Here is a 17113-nt window from a genome sequence, read left to right on the forward strand (position 1 = left end):
GACCCACGCGGCCCCCAGACTGACCCTCTCCCCACCATCCCACCACGGGGCTTCCATGCCTGAGTAATTGTTATCCAAAACAGGAGGGAAGACAGACCAGCACACAAGGGATGGGGTGGGGTTGGAGCCCTTAGACAGGCTAACATGCAGGGACCCACGGTCATTTTAGGGGCGGGGGGACACCACCGCGGTTGGGTCTACGAACCGTCCCAGCATGGCTCCCCTCCACCACCACCACCACCACGTCCCACCCCCTGCGATGGCGGACGATCTAGCCTCGGGGCCTCTCAGGCTGCGCAGGGAAGGAAGTTTCCAGAAAACCTGGGCTGGGGGAGGAGTCCCGGGGACAGCTGTTGCCTGCAGCAGAGGGCTGCCTATGGACTCTTCCCTGCATGGCTGAAGCCACGTCGGGGGCCCTCGAGCAACCCAGAAGCACAAATTGGTGGTTTGGGGCCGACCAGCTGGGCTGGCATCCATGAACCTGAAGACCCGGCTATGGCAGCACCACGGCCTCGGCCCCACTACCCTCCCAAAGTCCCCACCCTCCTTCCCTGACAGGCCCGTCCCTGCCTGCCCTCTGGCCTCTGCTCAGGGCCAGTCCCTGATCAGACTCTGTGGCGCGGCCCCTCTACCAGGAGCCTGGATCTTGGAGCACAGCCCTGTCCCACCCCAGCCCCCTGTGTTCCCTGGTCCACCCTCCCCTGCACATCCAGTCACCCCTGTAACCCGGGGTTCCTTCCCAGGGCCCCATCTCAATTCCATATTCCCTGGTCTCTGCTCCTGGCCCCAGAAGTCCATGTCCATCTCTGTCAGCCACGCACACGCCTTCCAGGCTGTGTCCTCTCATCGCCCCCTGACTTCTCTGCTCTTTACCTTCCTGATGACCCACGGGGCTCAGGGCTACTGGGCATCCGAGGGGCCTCGGCCCCAGCCACAGCCTCTTGGACGATGCCCTTGCTCTGCCATGGAGGCCCCTGCTTCCCCCGTCCCTGGGGCCTGGCCCAGGGGACACCAGCCCTCCCCCAGGGAGGAGAGAGTAGTCCCTTCCCTTCCAACTGGGGCTTCCACCCGCTCTCATGGGCCGGTGGGGGAGGGAGGAGGCAGAGAAGATGCAGATAAAATAAAAGGTATGAAATGGAAGGTCTTCTCACGTGCATTCCTGGGTGGTGGGTTCAAGGCCACCACAACAAACACAATGGGCCATGTTGGGTCTGGGAGGGGATGCAGGGTGGGGCTGCAGCACCCCCAGGAGAGGGTGAGCTCCCTGCCTGGCCTGGGGTCTCTGAGACTCAGATTTGGGTTGCTCTGAGCAGCTGACTCCGACCGACCGGTGTCTGGGTCGCTTCTAAGAGACTGTCCAAGTGGCCCCTCTTCCAGCCCAGCAGCGGTTTCCATTCTGCTGCTGGGTGTGCTGAGGACTAAGGGAGTGTGGCTGGTCCCCAAAGTGGGAAGAAAGAGGTATAGCCTGTGGCACAAGTTCAGTTCCCCCGATGGCTGTTGGTGTCATGGATCTGGGGGAATGGGCACTGAGCAGGTCAGAGGACGCAAAGCTGGAAACAGCCAGCCCCAAATCAGGGCATGGGGTCTGAAGATGGAAGAGGGCAAAGGAAGGGCCTACCCCAGTGGTGGAGCTCCAGCGGCCCTTGGAAGTGACGTCTTCCTGTACAGCTGTGCAGGGTGTTCACTGTGCAAGAGGCAAGTGTGGGTGGAATCCCACCTGTGGGCCACTCCTCAAGCCCTGGCATGAAGCCGCATCCACTTGGATGAAGGGCGCCCTTTTCTAATCCATCCACATGCACCATAAGGGCCAGTGGTGGCCCTAGAAGAGTGATGAGGATGAGTGGGATTCCCCCAGGCAGAGACAAGACGAAGGGTGCTCTGGGCGGTGGGAGCTGCCTGCACAAAGGCTTGGGTGCAGGGCGTGAAGCAAGGGTGGAAGCAGAGCTGTGGGGGAGGTGGCTGAGGCCTTCAACACCAATCCCTTAACTGGGGGACTGCCCTTAAACTGGGGCAAACTGGAGCCCTGGAAGGTGGTTGAGCAGGGAAGTGACAAGCTCAGGGCTGCATATTAGGATTTTTAGCAAAATTCCAGCTGCCTGCTGGCCACATGGGGAGGGTGGAGTTAGAGACCAGAGCTTTCCCTGTGCATCAGCCCACTACCTCACAGGGGGTGAAGTCAAACCTTTGTCCAGAAGCAACTTAGGTGGAAAACTCCGTGGTGCCCAAACATTCAACGAGGCTGCAGCAGGCAGGGGGACAATGTGTGGCTCCAGCTCATCCCCATGGGGAAGATTTCCCTCTTCCATCATCCTGCTCTAACACCTCAGCCACTAATGGCCCACCAACCACTATCCACTCTCCCCTCCTCAATGCCAGAACCCCAGTTTTACTTTAGATGACGATGAGCCCAGCTAAAAGGCAATATTTCCAGCCTCCCTTGCACATATGGTGTGGCTGTGTGACCTAATTTTAGGGTATGAGATATAAGGAGAAGGTCTTGGAAGGGATTTCTAAAAATGCTCCTTGAAATAGAAACAATATCGGTGAAGGTTAGTTATGTCCTCTTGGCTTCATCCTGCATTCCGCCTGGAGTGCAGATGTGAGAGTTGGAATTCCAGTAGCTACTTGGGACCTAGAGATGACCTTGAGAATTGTAGCCATGTGCTGAGGATAGCAGAGAAGCAAGATAAAAGACCTGGGGCTGGGAATTCCCTAATGGTCCAGTGGTTAGGACTCTGAGATTCCACTGCGGGGGAGCACAGGTTCGATCCCTGGTCAGGGAACTAGGATCCTGCATGCCGTGCGGCGTGGCCAAAAAAAAAAAAAAGACCCTAGGCTTCTGATGACACCATAGGTGTGTCCACATTATCCCTGGGTTGCCTGCTTCCAAACCCTCTTAGTGAAAAAGAGAAATAAACCATTAGTTTGTTTAAGCCACTGTTTTTTCTTGTCTCTATTACCAGCAGCCCATACTATTACCTATTTCCCTCTGCACCACAAATTACCCCCAAACTTAGCGGCTTACGACATCAATAATCATTATTATCTCTCCTGGTTTCTGTGGGTCAAGAATTCAGACATGGCACAATGGGAGTGGCTTATCTCAGTTCCATGATGTCTAGGGCCTCTGCTGGAAGAATCAAAAGCCAGGAGTGGAATCATCCAAAGGCTCGTTCACTCACACGTCTGGCAGTTGATGCTGGCTGATGGCTGAGGGCCTAACTAGGGCTATTGGCTGGAACACCACAAGAGGGCCTCTCCATGTGGCTTGGGCTTCCTTTTTTTTTTTTTTTTTTTTGTGGTACGCGGGCCTCTCACTGTTGTGGCCTCTCCCGTTGCGGAGCATGGGCTCAGCGGCCATGGCTCACGGGCCCAGCCGCTCTGCGGCATGTGGGATCTTCCCGGACCGGGGCACGAACCCGCGTCCCCTACATCGGCAGGTGGACTCTCAACCACTGCACCACCAGGGAAGCCCTGGGCTTCCTTTTAACTTGGTGACTAGGTTCCAAGGACAAGTGTACCAAGAGAGTGGAGGCTGTATTGCCCTTTGCGGTCTAGCCTCAGAAGTCACATGCATCACTCCTGCCCCTTTCTATTGGTTAAAGCTATTACAAAGGTCCACCCAGTTTCAAGGTGAGGGAACAAATGTAAGACCCCACCTCTCGCTGGAGGCTTGTCAACATCACATTGTAAGATTAGCATGTGGGATGGCAGGTATATTATTAGTGGCCATCTTCAAAAATGCAATTGATCAATGAGCCAAATGCCATTCCTAACAAATCAACATCTATAGACTGGTCTGCAAAATTAGCACCAACCGTTTTTTGTGTTTTGTTTTGTTTTGTTTGTTTTTGGGGGTTTTTTTTGGCTGCACCGTGTAGCCTGTGGGATTGACCAGGGGTTGAACCCAGGCCTCGGCGGTAGACCACCAGGGAATTCCTGAACACCAACCATTTTATGATGCTTGTTTGAGGGAGAAGGTGGTGGTATATCAGATGTGGGCCTACTAGGGGCAGAATGACATGCTCAGGTCCTTTATTTGGGCCCTCTAGCCTACAGTAGATTAAATATGGCCACAAACTCTTTGTAGCTCATCCCCTCAAGAGGTGGAATCCATTTCCTTGCTCTCTAAATCTGGGCTGGCCTTATGACTTGCTTTGTCCAGTAGAATGTGGCAGAAGTGAGGCTGCACCGCTTTGGAGACTAGGCCTCAAGAGGACTTGCAGCTTCCACCTGTGCTCTCTTGGAGCCCCGAGACCACCAGGCTGTGAAGATGCCCAGCCTAGTCTCCTGACAGATGAGAGGTCACATGCCCCAGCCAAGAGCCTGGACATGCCAGCCCAAATGGAGCCACACAGGACTGTAGCCACAGGAATGACCCCCAGGAAAGAGTAGCAGACTAGCAGACGAACCACCGAGCTGATCCCACCCCAAATTGCTGACCTACAGAATGGTGAGAAATAAGAAATCCTTGTCGTTTCAAGCCACTAAGTTTTGGAGTGGTTTGTTACATGCAGTGGATAGCTGATACAGACTCTGAACCCGTTTCCACCTCTTAATGCAGGGTCACTGGGCCTGCACAGCCTGGCGAAACTGGAAACCGCAGTGTCTGCTGGACAGCTCCCATCTGGTGGTCTGGTGTCTCTTGTTCACGTGTTTGGTCTCTATTTGAGCCAACAGTGAACCAGGATACTCCATTCTAAACCATTCTCAAAGGAGAATAATGGCTGAGGAAGGGGGCAGAGCTTTGTCCCCAGATCCCAGAGACCTCTGCCTCTGCTCTCTGATCGAGGCCTGACTCGGCTCCACACAGCATGGCTGAAACAAGGTGCCCGATCTCCACACCCCCAACCCTGCTGCTCTCGATTGTTTCCATCTCAGGAAATAGTGTCACCACTGTTGCTTAAGCCAGGTGCTTGTATAGCAATCTTCTTCTTCATAGTTTTTTTTTTAAACTTTGTATTACGTAAAATTTCAAAGACTACAGAAGTAGAGAGATTGGTGCAACAAGGTCCTTTGTCTCCAGCGCCCAGCACCGCAGCCATCGCCCACCAGGACCAGTCTTATTTCACCCCCACACACACACCCCCACTTCTCCCCGCTCCAACTGGACTCTCTCGAAGATCTGGAAGTTGTAACATTTGATCCATGAACACCTCCCTCACCCCTGAAGTGACATCTACACCCAGGATTCTGCCTACAACACATCTCTCTAAACACCCCCAGTCCTCTCCAAGCCACCACCTTGCTCCAAGTCCCCCTAGGGGGTCCTCTTCCAGTGATAACCTTGGACTCCAACAAGCCTCCCCTCCTTCGCATCCCCTCCAGCCCATGCAGAATCACCTTAAAATATAAACCAAATCACATCTCCACCTCACTCAAAACATACCAGTGCCTCAGGACTTCCCTGGCAGTCCAGCGGCTAAGACTCCGTGCTTCCACTGCAGGGGGCACGGGTTTAATCCCTGGTCAGGGAAGGAAGATCCCGCATGCCGCATGGTGTGAAAAAAAAATAGATAGATAGATAGATAGATAGATAGATAGATAGACATCAGTGCCTCAAGGAAAACCCAGACTCCTGCCCTGGCCCTCAGACCCCTGTGAGGTCTGGTGGACATCCCCAAGCTCCCCTCTCCTTTCGGAGCTCCAGCCACGGTGGCCTCGTGCCTGATCCTACAACAAACCAAGCTCCTTCCCGCCTCGAGGTCTCGGCACATGCTGTGCTAGCCCCAGGAGCCTTCCTCATCCCCAGCTCTTCCCGAGACGCCCTGACCGCTCTGTCTGAAGCCATCCACTGTTCTACCTCTGCTCCCTTTACATTTCCTTTCTGCCACTCACCATAAGTGGCAATTATTTTTATTTATGTATGCATGAGGTTATTATTTGTTTCTTCTCTTAGAACTAAGTTATGGGAGGCAAATGGTAACAGGTGCAGACCTTTCAGTCTGATGGAGTTCCAATTCTGCCACTACCTCCTGAGTGGCCCTGGGCAAGTTACTTATCCTCTCTCTCAGCTGCAACATGGGAGATAATAATAGAATCTTCTGACTTCCACGGGTTGTCATAAGGATTAAATAAGATAATATGCCACCATCACAAGATTGTAAGTCAACTATAAAAAATAAATAAGTAAATAAAATCACAACAGTACTTAAAAAAAAAAGATAATATGCCACCATGGTAAAAACAGGGTTTGCAGCATAGCAAGTGCTCAGTAAATTTAGCTATCATCATCATTTGTACTATTATTGTTATTAATTATAAATAGGTACTCCAGGGCTTCCCTGGTGGCCCAGTGGTTAAGAATCCACCTGCCAATGCAGGAGACACGGGTTTGAGCCCTGGTCGGGGAAGATCCCACATGCCTCGGAGCAACTAAGCCCGCGAGCCACAACTACTGAGCCCACATGCCACAACTACTGAAGCCCGTGTGCCTAGAGCCCGTGCTCCACAACAAGAGAAGCCACTGCGATGAGCAGTCTGCACACCACCACGAAGAGTAGCTCGCCGCAGCTAGAGAAAGCCCGCGCGCAGCAACGAACACCCAATGCAGCCAAAATAAATTAAATAATAAATAAATAGATAAATAGATAGATAGATAGATAAGTAGGTTCATATTGCGCATGCACACACACACTCACCAACAGCCAGAACAGCGCCTGGCATACAGTCGATGTCCAGTGAACATGTGTTAAGTGAATGATTCCACAGCTTCTACCAACACCTCTGGGGTTACTGGGGCTACAAGGTCCTGAGGATTGGCTGGTGGCCCGCTTCACCTTCTCCTGTGGCCCAGACCTGCCAAAGCAGATTTGCATCACTCAGCCTCACTGGAAGTGGAGCTTTATCTTCCTTGGCCCATGGGCCCGAGAAGGGCAGCCAGGGAAGTGTGTGCTGCCTCCCCAACCCAGAGCAGCCCATGAGGTTTTGTGTCCCCTCTGTGGATGCAGACCCAGAACTACCAGACCCCTAGAGCACCCCCAGGTGTCAGGCCCGTGCACTTTTTGTGAGTTTCATCTTCCTTCCCAGGTCACACCCACTGCCCTCTGTCCTCCAGAGCCCCTGAGTATGAATTTATCACTGAAGTGGCTGGAAAGGACAAGGACACGTCCCTGAGTCAGGGTGGAAAGGCGAGCTGCTGCCCCGCTGGGTGAAGGCACAAAGCCCCTGGGAGTCAGAGCAACAGCAACGAAGAAAAGCAGAGCGCCCACATTGATAACTGCACACCAAGTGCCAGAGGCTGTGCTGGCTCTGCTCCAAGGAGGAGTTTCTGTCCAGTATGTCAGCTGAGACCAAAATCGGCTAATTTTCAGTGACCTGTGGTTGCCCAGGAAAAGACAGTTGTATTTTTCTTCTTTTTGGCTGCTGTTTGTAAAACTTATAAAATAAAAGTGACCAAAATAAAAATACTGATTTTTTTTTCAGTAGAAGAGTTTTAATTTTTGTGTTATAAAACACAGTGTGGGTGGACTTCCCTGGTGCTGCAGTGGTTAAGAATCCGCCTGCCAGTGCAGGGGACACGGGTTCGAGTCCTGGTCCGGGAAGATCCCACATGCCATGGAGCAACTAAGCCCGTGCGCCACAACTACTGAGCCCACATGCTACAACTACTGAAGCCCATGCGCCTAGAGGCCGTTCTCTGCAACAAGAGAAGCCACCGCAGTGGGAAGCCCGCGCACCAAAACAAAGAGTACCCCCCGCTGGCTGCAACTAGAGAAAGCCCGTGTGCAGCAACGAAGACCCAATGGAGACAAAAATAAATTAATTAATTAATTAAAAAAAAAACCAATGCAGCCAAATAAATAAATATTGTAAAAAACCACAATGTGTTATAACTAATATTTTAATATTAGACTAATATTTTAATAAAAATCAAGTTCAAAACTCTAAAAAACACTTATAAAACAAGCATAAGATCCTTGAAAATTTCAGACTCTGTGGACAGTTATGAAGTTAGGAGTTGGAGGGGAATTCCCCGGTGGTCCAGTGGTTAGGACTCATTGCTCTCACTACCTGGGGCCCGGGATCGATCCCTGGTTGGGGAACTAAGATCACGCAAGCCACGCGGTGTGGCCAAACAAAACAAAACAAAAACAAAACAAAAACAAAAAAAAGCACATTGCTCGTTTGTTTGCTGGGAAAGCAAGGGGCGGAACGTGAAGGACTCACCAGTGAAGGTGGCAGCTCCAGTGGTTTCAGGGACCCCCAACTGTGGGGTAGAAAGGAAACTCCAATCTCCATCTTCAACCTGGCCCTCTTCCTTGAGCTCTGGATTCAGGCATACAGGTACCTTCTTGAGTAGCCCACTTGGGTGACCTCCAAATACGGCAAACACAACAGAGCCCACACTGAATATCACCCATCTCTCCGAAGTGGCTGCTTCTCCCATGTCTCCGCCTCCATGAATGGCACCACCAGGGGGAGCCAAAACCCGGCGGCCACAGTCCTCCTCCTCCACATTCAGCCAGCCGCTGGATCCGGTCCAAATCCACCTGCCAACCACCTCTCAACTTTACTCTCTCCTCCCATCCCAACTCTGCTTCTGCCTCGGTTCAGATCACCACCCTCTCCTGCCTGGGCAGGGCCCTGGGTGGTCTCACCTTACATATTCCTTTTTTCCCCAGTTTTATTGAGATATAAATTGGCATATAGCACTGTATACATTTAAGGTGTACAACATAAGGATTTGACTTAACAACATTAAAGTAATAGAAAAAATTTTTTCCTTGTGATGAAAACTCTTAGAATTTATTCCCTTAACAACTTTCATATAACAGCACTGTTAATTATCTTGTCATGTTGTACATTACATCCCTAGTACTTATTTATCTTATAACTGGAACTTTGTACCTTTGACTACATTCATCCAATTCCCCTTCCTCCCAGCCCCCACCTCTGGTAACCACAAATCTGATCTCTTTTTTTATGAGTTTGTTTGTTTTTGAAATATGACTGATCTATGACACTTTGTTAATTCCTTGTATACAACATAGTGATTCAATATTTCTATACCTTTCAAAATAATCACCATGATAAGTCTAGCTGTCATCTGTCACATACAAAGATATTACCTAATTATTGACTATATTCCCCACACTGTACATTTCATACCCATGACTCATTTACGTTGTACTGAAAGTCTGTACCTCTTAATCTCCCTCACCTATTTCTCTCCCTGCCTCTCCTTACCTTATGTATTCTTGCTGCTCTCCTGTCCGGTTACTTTTGTAACCCTGATCCCTTATGGAGTCTCTGATGCATAGTACGGTCTTGATAAATATTGGACAAGTGAGTGAAGGGGGGGGGGTTCCAGTGGCCTCTACTTGACCCTTCTCCCTGTAATAGCCCTTGTTCCCATGGGGATATGGGGCTCTGCATGTGTCAAAATGTCCTAAATTACACACAGGAACCAGGAAAATAGTCCGAGGTGGGTACTCTGTGAGCAAGCTCTGTGGTAGAGCCTATACTAGGGATGAAAATTAAAATCTACTCTTTAATTATTTCCTTATTAGTGAGGGAAACTGCCACTTAGAGGTTGCCTGCCGCTTTAAACCAGTTGGTGGCTCTGTAATCTTCCCCTTCTGAAAGACTTCCCCTCCTCTTCAACCAACAAAATTGCAGGCACATGATCCAAGAAAGCCCAAATGGATGCTTGGAATGTAAATTTTAGGCAAAGTCTCAAATATTCTGAGACTGGCTGGGGACAAGCATCCGGCAGTGGCCTGATCACGCTGCTCCTGAGTCCCTGCTCCAGCCTCCCAAGCTACCCCAGCTTCTGCTTGTTTCCAGGTCTGACTTTCAGCCCACATTAATCCCACAGCTCCCAATGTCCTACCAAAGATTCCCTTCTATTTTGCTTGACATCGAAGTTTGCTGACTGGCTGGGGGCCAAGGTGCCCCTGGGAGGAGAGCATTTGAGACCTCTTTTCCTTTTGAGGTTTAAAGTGATTACATAGAGACTTCCCTGGTGGCGCAGTGGTTAACAATCCTCCTGCCAATGCAGGGGACACGGGTTTGAGCCCTGGTCCGGGAAGATCCTACATGCCGCGGAGCAACTAAGCCCGTGCGCCACAGCTACTGAGCCTGTGCTCTAGAGCCTGCGAGCTACAACTACTGAGCCCGTGTGCCACAGCTACTGAAGCCCGCGTGCCTAGAGCCCATGCTCCGCAACAAGAGAAGCCACTGCAATGAGAAGCCCATGCACCACAACGAAGAGTAGCCCCCGCTTGCCACAACTAGAGAAAGCCTGCATGCAGCAACGAAGATCCAACGCAGCCAATAAATAAATAATAAATAAACAAATAAATAAATAAGAAACAACAACAACGCATAAAGTGATTACACAGCCCCAGATGCTGGTGATGGACTTGAACTGAGATCAGATGGCAGGAAAGAACCCCAAGGACCCCCAAGAGGGGGTGGCTAGACATAAATTCAGTACAAGGGTCTGGATACAGGCCAAAGCTGGAAACATCTCCTGATGCAGCCCCTCACTCTCAAGGCTGTGACAGCTGTGGCGGGTACACTCTCCCCTCCAGTGCCATGGCCACATGACCAGGAATGACTGTTGGGTGAAAACTGGCAGCTAACAGCACCTCTCCCAGCTGTCTGGCTGCAGCAGAAAGTGGCTGGCAACCTCTCACTAGTAAACAAGCCGACAAGAAAAAGAAGATTTTATCATCTGTCCTACTGGGCGCTGCACTGCAGGACCTGCTCGCTGTGGCTAGAGGGATCTCACACCAACCCAGCATTGTTCTCCTGGTCCCTAAGTGTGGCTGTCAGAACGATGGCCCCAAATATGCCCACATCTTAATCCCCTGGAACCTGTGAGTATATTACCTTACATGGAAAAGGGGATTTTGCAGATATGATTAAGGTTAAGAACCTTGAAAGAGGGAGATTATTATCCTGAAATATCCAGGTGGAACACCCATTTTAATCAGTCCTTCGAGGCTTCTTTAATCAGCCTGTCTCCTTTTTTTTTAATGTAAAAAATTATTTATTTATTTATTTATTTGAATGGATAAAGAAGATGTGGCACATATATACAACGGAATTTATTTATTTGAATTTATTTAGTTGAATGGATACATTTATTTATTTGAATGGATAAATTTATTTATTTGAATTTATTTATTTATTTGAATGGATAAAGAAGATGTGGCACGTATATGCAATGGAATATTACTCAGCCATGAAAAGAAACGAAACTGAGCTATTTGCAATGAGGTGGATGGACCTAGAGTCTGTCATACAGAGTGAAGTTAAGTCAGAAAGAGAAAGACAAATACCATATGCTAACACATATATATGGAATTTAAGGGGAAAAAATGTCATGAAGAACCTAGGGGTAAGACAGGACTAAAGACACAGACCTACTAGAGAATGGACTTGAGGACACGGGGAGGGGGAAGGGTAAGCTGGGACAAAGTGAGAGAGTGGCATGGACATATATACACTACCAGACGTAAAACAGATAGCTAGTGGGAAGCAGCCGCATAGCACAGGGAGATCAGCTGAGTGCTTCGTGACCACCTAGAGGGGTGGGATAGGGAGGGTGAGAGCGAGACACAAGAGAGAGGAGATATGGGAACAGATGTATATGTATAACTGATTCACTTTGTTGTACAGCAGAAACTAGCACACCATTGTAAAGCAATTATACTCCAATAAAGACGTAAAAAATATATTTATTTATTGGGGCCGCACCGCATGGCATGCAGAACTTCCCCATCTAGGGATCGAACTCATGCCCCCTGCAGTGGAAGCACAGAGTCTTAACCACTGGACCACCAAGGAAGTCCTAATCAGCCTATTTTCAATGGCCACTGAGAGCAGAGACTCTCTGGGACCCGGTGACACATCAGTCTGTGAGGTTGGTCGGCTAACAGGTGGGATAGACTGATTTTACCATTCTGTTCTCCGAAGCCTCGGAATTTTTTCCTCTGTATTATTCCAAGGAGGTCTGACTCTTCCCAGTGTGGCCAGTGCTAGGTCGGGGCTGGCGTGAGCCCTCTGAAAAAGCTGCTGTCAGATGCCTGCATTAGAGTAAGAAAACCCAGCTTCCCGTAAGGCCCTCCAAGACAATCCATGAGTTAAGACCTAAATCTTCACTTTCTGCTGCCTGGTAGTGTACCCTCAAAGCCAGGTTTGCCTCTTCTCCACAGGCTTCCGCCATTCATCTTGGGAGTGATATCATCTTTCTAATCTGATTTTGCCCACCCACAGGCCTGTTTTGTTTTTTGGGTTTTTTTTTAAATGTTTATTTATTTATTTATTTTCTTATTAGTCATCCATTTTATACATATCAGTGTATACATGTCAATCCCAATCTCCCAATTCACCCCACCACCACCACCACCATCCCCACCCCGCCGTTTTGTTTTCATTTTCCTACTTCTCATTAGTTATCATGGGACAAACCTGGCAATGGAGTAGAGCAAGGGGGAGGGGCAGGGTTCCAGGCACCCGCAACCTCGCACCTTCTTCCCGCTCCTCACAGGCGTCCTCCTTCAGAATCCTGGCGTCTAACAAGATCCTTCCTTCGATGCAGGGCCCGTGCACTGCGGCAAACTCATGGGGGTGCCATGAAATCTTATAAAACTTTGAGGGAAACACAGAGATACTGGCAATTGGCAAGCTGCTAGCTCGAGGCAGCTCGCAGTTTCAACATCGGATTGCAGTACGTTCCTTTCGATGACATAGTATCTTTGCACAGCTGGATTTTTGGCAGCTGCCATGATAAAAAAGCAAGTACCACAGGGAAAGTCAGTGCGGAACAGGAAATGAAGGTGACGGTGTCCTGTCTCACTCCAAGTTTTGAGAAGTGGTGCACACACCCGTCAGCAAGTGATTGTGGTTATTTAAGAATAAAATATTTTTGATTCTTTCAGTGTATGTGTATTATTTTCTCAAAGGACCACTGAGGTATTAAAACACAAGTACTTCTTACGCCATTTGAACCTGACTATTCATTAAATGGAACTGTTGGGTGTCCAAGGGACACCATGAAAAACTCAACTGAGACACTCAGGACGTGGTGAACCGGCAGTGTTTGGGGACCTCCGCCGTAGGGACTTGGTGGGCGTAGGATGTCAGTTTCTGTGGATTCAGCTCTCCCGTGATCAGTTTCTGGACTCTGTCTTTAGGGCTTCCCACTGCCAGCTAAAGCAGACAGCATTTCCTACAGGAGGTTCTTGCAGCCAGCCTGAACGTCCTCATAGGCTTCCATCAAGAAGCCTGCCTCTCCTCATAGAGAGACCTTTCTCGTCTCCAGCAGATTATTGTGGCTATCATAGGTACTATAGTATGCACATTTTTCAAATGAAGAACGATTAGGGAACCTGCCTAATGTCCCCAACCCTCAGGTAGTGGAGCTGGAATCAAAGCAAGGCTGTCTGGTGCAGGGTGCCTGGTCTTCTGTTTTTTGGCTGCAGTGGGTCTTCGTTGCTGCGCGGGCTTTCTCTAGTCACCGCGAGCTGGGGCTACTCTTTGTTGTGGTGCTTGGGCTTCTCATTGCGGTGGCTTCTCTTGTCGTGGAGCTCTGGCTCTAGGCACGCGGGCTTTAGTAGTTGTGGCTCGCGGGCTCTAGAGCGCGGGCTCAGTAGTTGTGGCGCACGGGCCCAGTTGCTCCGCAGCATGTAGGATCTTCCCGGACCAGAGCTCGAAACCATGTCCCCTGCATTGGCAGGCGGATTCTTAACCACTGTGCCACCAGGGAAGTCCCTAGGGTGCCTGGTCTTAACCACTGCCAGTTGGTCTCCTGGAAAGAAATCCCCAAGCTCACCAAAATCACGCTAAATCATGGCCACTCTCAGGGCCCCTAAAGCTGCATCTGGTCTGGGCCCCTTGTCTGGATCCCACGAGGTCACAGGCCATGCCTCACTTAGCATCATCATTCACCAAAACCACAACTGACTGTGAGGAAGGCTTCACCCGCCCCCCACACCCAATCACATCATGATCAGCCTGGGAGCCCACATCTTGCAGCCTCACCCCTAAAAGCAAGTTCCCTGGGAAGTGAGCATTTTCTGATCAGAGACATGGCAGTCATTATGGACTGGCTCTGCTCTAGGGGTGAGGATCACAGACTCCACCTGGATTCAAGCCTCTACTTGCTAACTTGGTAAAGTAGGGCAGGTGGCTTCACACAAGGCACTCAGGCAAGTGCCTTCAGCTTCCTCATTCATAAATTGTGGTAAAAATGGCAATTCTTGGGCTTCCCTGGTGGCGCAGTGGTTGAGAGTCCGCCTGCCGATGCAGGGGACACGGGTTCGTGCCCCGGTCCGGGAAGATCCCACATGCCGCAGAGCGGCTAGGCCCGTGAGCCATGGCCGCTGAGCCTGTGCGTCCGGAGCCTGCGCTCCGCAAGGGGAGAGGCCACAACAGTGAGAGGCCCGCATAACGCAAAAAAAAAAAAAAAAAAAAAAAAAAAAAGGCAATTCTTGGGGATTGTTATGGTTCTTAAATGTTCTTTTTTGAAAAATTTACTTATTTTATTTATTTATTTTTGGCTGCGTTGGGTCTTTGTTGCTGCGTGCGGGCTTTCTCTAGTTGCGGCGAGCAGGGGCTACTCTTCGTTGAGTTGCGCAGGCTTCTCATTGCGGTGGCTTCTCTTGTTGCGGAGATGGGCTCTAGGTGAGTGAGCTTCAGTAGTTGTGGCAAGCGGGCTCTAGAGCGCAGGCTCAGTAGTTGTGGCGCACGGGCTTAGTTGCTCCACGGCATGTGGGATCTTCCTGGACCAGGGCTCGAAGCCGTGTCCCCTGCATTGGCAGGTGGATTCTTAACCACTGCGCCACCCCCCCAGGGAAGCCCTTTTAAATGTTCTTTAAATGCTATGGTTCTTAAAAGGTTCTTAATGTAAAGCCCTTAGAATTGGGCTAGGCATATAATAAGTGCTGCAAGCATCTACTATTCTTTTAATTAGTATTTGGCACCAAACCCCACTCGCATTTGTAGAGGCCAGGACACCAGAGGTGGAATCCCCTCTGGAAGGCATCCCACTCCCCAGGCCTGAGTTTGCCGGGGGTGGTGCTGAAGCAGGGAGTGCTGGCACTAGTTGAGCTCAGTAGTTAGTTAGTTAGTTAGTTCCAACCCCCCTCAATTATAGCTCCCCGGTCTGTTCCAGTATTGTCTGTAGAATGTTTTATTGAGTTCCTAGCGCTGAACTCCAGCATCTCCAGGGCTCCCTGGAGACCCACCCCCCAAGCCCCATCTAGTGTAGGAGTCAGCAGACGAATATTTTCAAATGTAGGAATGAGCACTGATATAGAGGTCGGCCTTGAGGTCAATTCCGTTCGAAAAACTGTGACTGTAAGATCCCAGCTGAGGACCCCTGAGCCCAAACCCACTCCCTCCCGCCAAACACACACCCCTATGAAAGGTGTCCACACATCCCAGCGCTAGCTGGGGGAAGGGAGGGCCTGGCACTAACAGTTCTCGACCCCCAGGTGAGACGCTGTGCTTTCGCCCCTGGGAAACAGGATTCAAGAGGAAGAACAGCAAGAGTCCCACCAGCTGCTATAAAGACTGGCAGGGACAGCCTTAGCTTGAGGACCAATATGAAGCCCTCTTGGGGGTCTTCCAAATACGACCCCCTGCGAGGGCACCTGCGAGCAGATCTGCCGTTTTGCCGGGGGAACTCGGCAGATATTACAGTAATACAAACAGTTAATAAATTAAGCAACTATTCATTGAACACTAGTGCGCTCTGGGAGAGGCCGGATTGAGGCTTTCTGGTGGCTTCAAGCCACCGAAAGTAGGTGGCGCCAAAGGCCCATTCATGGACACCGTCCGCCGGACTCTTTTGATACCGTCTCGGAGCTCCCTCCAAAGAACCCGCGATCTGGACGAAAGGAAACCGGGGGCAGGGAAGGAGAGTGGGCGCCCGGGTCGGGTCCAAGGGGCATCCTGGTCAATAGGGTTCGGACCCAGTAGTCTGAGCATACCCAGAGGCAGTGAGGACTTCGAGGGTCCCAGGTCCGGAGCGGGTGTGGCTTACGTCCTGAGAAGGTGGGGCCTAGGGTGGGTGGGGCTATACATTAACAGGAGGCGGAGACTGAGAGGAGAGGTTGGGTTACTTTCTCCGCGTGGTTGATGCCTGTGCTCAAAGCCCCAGAGAGCAGCGCCCTGGGTGGGCGGGACTTAAGGGACCATCAAGGGCGGGGCTTCTGGGCATTCTTAGTGGGAGAGCCCTGGGGCTCTGTGTAGGTGGGCCATTACCTCAGTAAGAAGCGAAAGTGTGTTAGCCGTACGTGGGCGGAGCTCTTCCCTTGGTGAGGCCGGTCTGGGGTCCCGACCCTACGATTTTGGATGCTGGGGGGGGCGTGGCTTGTAGCTGGGGGTGTAGCCTGAAGAGGCGCTAGAATGGAACGCGGTGAACTCCTAGAGGGCGGAGTTTGCATCTCTACCGGACAGAATTAATGGCTCTGCGGGATTCCTACACTCGTGGACCTAGTCCCCAGCTCTGCAAAGGGCGGAGCTGCGTGAGGAGAATGTGTAAACTCTGGGCGGAGTTCATACCTCCTGGAAGCTGCAACTAATAACTGCCAGTCTCCTAGCGCAAGCTGCGCTTAGGAGGCGGGGCTATGGCCCTGGTGGGCGGGGCCTAGGTACTGCCTTGGCCGGGGCGGAGCTGATAGAGCAGAGGGGCGGGGCAAGCGCTCGGCGAGAACCTCTGAGCTGGCAGGGGGCGAGGCTTGTGGCCTTGGCGGGCGTGGCCTCTGGAGAGTTCCCGAGGGGACGCCAGACAGCAGTGGGTGGGCGTGGCTCGTAGCTCCGAGAGGCCAAGCTGATAGTGCAGGCCCGGGTCGCGCCTGGAGGAGGCGGGGCCTGATTCAGTGGGCGGAGCCTCAAACGCAGCTCTGGGTCTGGGCGGAGCCCCATTTCGGCGCTAGTGGGGGCTCTGCCCTGGGAGGCTGTCTGTTTAGGGCCGCACGCAGCTCCGCATCTGGTGCTCATTACAGGATGACAAAGAGCCGGCTCTGGGCCCCCTTCCCCACTCCCATCCCCGCCCTCTGACAGCAGTGCTTTTAACTCCTTCCTGCCCTCGGGGCGCTGTGGATCTCCTGCCCAGGGTCACAGGAGGGAGCTCTAGTTCTCCCCGTCCTGGCAG

The sequence above is a fragment of the Mesoplodon bidens genome (genome assembly GCF_964165515.1).
Source record: "Mesoplodon bidens genome assembly, chromosome: 7".
NCBI classification, from domain to species: domain Eukaryota; kingdom Metazoa; phylum Chordata; class Mammalia; order Artiodactyla; family Ziphiidae; genus Mesoplodon; species Mesoplodon bidens.